The sequence below is a fragment of the Engraulis encrasicolus genome, chromosome 4, assembly GCF_034702125.1.
Source record: "Engraulis encrasicolus isolate BLACKSEA-1 chromosome 4, IST_EnEncr_1.0, whole genome shotgun sequence".
In the NCBI taxonomy this organism is placed as follows: domain Eukaryota; kingdom Metazoa; phylum Chordata; class Actinopteri; order Clupeiformes; family Engraulidae; genus Engraulis; species Engraulis encrasicolus.
Window position 1 is genome coordinate 47,631,141 of NC_085860.1, and position 4,139 is coordinate 47,635,279.

Sequence of the window (4,139 nt, forward strand, 5' to 3'; positions counted from 1 at the left end):
GTTGGTCCAAATAAGGCTTGGCAGATAAAACTTGCCAAGGTTTGGAGCAGACATCTAAGTCAGCACAACTTAATACCACTGCTGTAAGATTGCCAGAGAGGAGTAGTAAACTATGACTTGCGAAAAGGAAAATAGGCTATAGAATAGTAGGCCTCAATTTGACAGTCTGTCAGAGGCGTGCACAGATAGGGACGAGGTGGTGCTTAAGCACCTGCCCCTTTGCCCTACTGGACAAAAAAACCCTTTTTGAAAGTTCCTTTCTTTGGAAGTTTTTTTTTGTCACAATATACTGTGGTCCATGTTGACAGTATCAATTCAAAATGCTTGTCGGTTGAAAGGGGTGATAATAATACCCCCTTATCACCCAGTGAGCAGACGCAACGTCTTCTGATTGGCTGAGCAGGTGTCCTTTATTCCCCGGTAGCAGGACACCAATGATGTCATGCGGGCGTGCGGGCGTCCAAGTTGCTTCTTCTCTAACTTTCTGGCGAAGTGCCGTTACTAGTTCTATCGCATCTGGTTGTCTAGTCAAGACCGCGTCGTTAGTTCTATCGCATCTGGTTGTCTAGTCAAGACCCCGTTACTAATTCTATCGCATCTGGTTGTCAAGTCAAAAACCCAGTCGTCAATTCTATCGCATTTGGTTGTCAAGTCACCACCATTCTGCGCGCGTCCTTACATGCCTCCGATAGAGGCGCGTCTCACTAGATTAGGAAGAGGTGCCCATGGCAACGTACCAAGCGCAGTGGTGAATCTACTTTCTCACGAAGCCTTAGATCAACATATTAATAAATTAATACTTAAATGCTGGTAACCGGGTGATAAGCGGAATAGCGGCCTTCGAGGTGTCCCGATATCAAGGGAAAATGGACTTGGCGAAGCGAACAGCCCTTCGGCTGCGCCGTCGGGCTGTTTAGAACGCTCCGCCTCGTCCATTATTTCCCTTGATATCGGGACACCTCGTCGTCCGCTATTCCATACATATAATGTATATACGTGCAGTAGCCTATGTATGTAATGACCCAATATAATATATAACTCCTAGTAAGTCAGCCAGAAGTTCCACATGACCCCCACCCCCCCTCAAGCAGCTGCCCTCCAAAATGTCTGTGCACGCCGCTGTAGATGGTAAAAGCTCTGACATTCGTGGGTGTTTCCATGGCTTTGTTTGTTTTGAGGGAAATGGCCAAATTCAAACCAGTGGCACTGGGACACCAGCTTCAGTTTATGTCTTTGGTATTGGTTTAGTGATTTGGATATTTGACAGTCATGTTTACACAAGATAGTAGATTGCCAATCGTTTGCCAGATTCGAGTGCCAATGAAGCATATTGCATTTGGGGGATGACATGGAGGAGCGAACAGATGTGTGCCAGACATGGAGTAGGCTGATGGTGGAAAGCCTACCATACTATAGGCCTATTGTATATTACTGTAAAACTGTATTCTATTATATAGGAGAGTGATTCTCTAATTCGCCTACACTTTTAAGTCCGTGGATTTTATTTGGCAATTCCATTAACTATTAACTGCATCCAATGATGTTTTGGACATTAGAAAACATTTATCTTTCATATAATACAGAAAGTGTAGACATAGCATTATTTCCCTCAGCAAGAATGAATATTTAATACTGGTTTTGGGCGTTTTCATGCCGTCCTGTTTTCCAAATGTCAGATTCAGTCTTCATATTAGCATGTAAAGAAACTTGTTTTGCCCAAGACGATTGCAAATGTTGATTCACAGTAATCATCACAATATGACAAAACTGTCAGAAAGACCACTGTCCTTTCCATTATACATGAAATTTGCCATTTTGTGTGTGTCCACGAAAACTGTGTTAACCGTGTCACGGTCTGAAACCTCCTCCATAAATCAGTAATGGTTTGGTCTTAGGCCATACGAATAACATCACGTGATGTCATAACCTCTTTGGCAGGATACTTTTTGGTAAATTTTGAGCTCCATCCTTCCATAATTTAATCCATTCTTTTTCATGTTCTCATAGCGGGAAAATTGCCTGTCAACAGTGTTATCAACATATTCATAAGAATCTGAATTAGAAATCACATGTAGAAAAACACAGATAAAGCATACAGATACATGAATTGATTAAGGTGTTGTGGTGGAACTTCTGAGGTCCTCAGTTAGCACAACACCATAAAAATGGCTGAAATGTCAACGGTGTTACCGTCAATGGTGTTACAATTAAGTATGACAGTCAGGGTTGCCAGATGAGGCTGATGATTTCCAGCCCAAAAAATAATCAAAATCCGCCCTAAAAACCCGCCCAATTCTATTGATTTATATGGCAGTGGGAAGGTTTTTCTGATAGATGCCATTTTTACCCGCACACTGCCATCCTAAGCAGCCCAATTGGGCGGGAACCAGCCCAATCTGGCAACACTGATGACAGTTGAGGAGGAGTATGTTTTTGCCAATTTATATCCATATTGACAGACAAACAAACAAAATAATTTGTGTTCTAGGGAGATGGGTTTGTCTGCTCTGTTTTTTTCTCCTAAAAAAGTGCCGACTTGTTCCTCTGCACTGTTGACCGTAACACAGTTGAGTTACACCGTTGACTGTTTTGAAAGTGTTTTTGTGCTATTGATCCCTTATGTGTTGGAAAAATCCTATGAACATACACTAGGGATTATCTCTGGAGAAGGAAGTCTTGTGTAAGGAGGGTGACTATATTCAAATCAGACGTTACAGGGATTTATGATGAAAAATGTGTCAGTCTGTATCACACTGACTCATAAAATCCTACTTATGAAGCTCAACAATCACATTTTCTATATCAGTTGCACAGATTAATGACAACATTACTGCTAAGGGACATAAGCACTTTCAAACATATATTGTTTCAACTCTGTAGTATTTTTATATATGTTTGAAATGACATAGTATTTGTCCATAACACTGTTGACAAAATAATTAAGCAAATGTTCGCTTTCATTAGAGTATTTATCAAATGATTTAAGATTAAGCTTGGCAATTTGTTTGTTTGGAAACTTAAATATATACACTATGTAAACATCTAGGTCATTTAGTTGAAAAAAAATACTGTTAATTGACATTTTGCTTTTGCCAAAAGTGTAGGGAAATCGTAGAATCACTCAGGAAGTGTGTTTCTGAATCTCTCTCTCTTTTGTCTTAAGCCTGCTTAGACTGATTGTGGTTTTCAGTTACCAAAAAAACCCAGAAAGGGGTGCAAAATCTTTGCAAAAAATGAGAAAATGCCGCAAAATCTTTGCAAAAAATGAGAAAATGCCGCCACAAAATCAGACATTTTGACCGCAAAAATCACAAACACCCAGTGCAAAATCCTGGAGGGACTGTATTACATTATACTAGCCTAGAAATCTAGACGCCCCTAGCGACCGCAAATTGAATTTGCTTCCGGGGCATTTTGCTGTAGAGGGTTGGCTTGCCAGGCTAACATTATGCGGTATCTTTTGCAAAACTGTTTTTTGTTTTGACAATTTGGTAGGCTACTTAATTTTTGTATGCCATTCTAATGTGCCTTGCTCAAACTGAATAACGTCATGGTGCTTACTGGTCAACCCTGATTGGCAGAGGAGTCTGTGACACACATTCCACCTCTGAAGGCTTATATTGTCATTGTGTCTTGTAACATAATACCACTTCTTTGACACTTGGCATTCATCAGAGGTTGAATTTTGAGATGATGACAAGCATGCGGTCATCTTTCCATGTCATTGGTTGAGTCACTGGGTTAGGTCATGCATGTTTTGTTTACATGTCTCTGTGTATAATGCAGCCATAGTTTAAAGGGGATAGATCATCTGTGCATGACTATAGTCTGTGCCTGGGCTTGGATTTAATTTTGTGATCAAACGTTATTTCATTATTTTACACAAGTCACACACTCGAATCACACACAAGTGTGCCAAAGACACACTTTAACCTCTTAGCGCAGCACTATCTCTCTGCAATGTCACAGCAATTTTGTTATGATGTAGTTAAGCATGTTCAGCAAGTGAATAGGGTCGCCGGCGACCCCTGCTGCAGTAAGAAGCTACCATGTCTTGGGCACACACACACACACACACACACACACACACACACACACACACACACACACACACACACACACACACACACACACACACA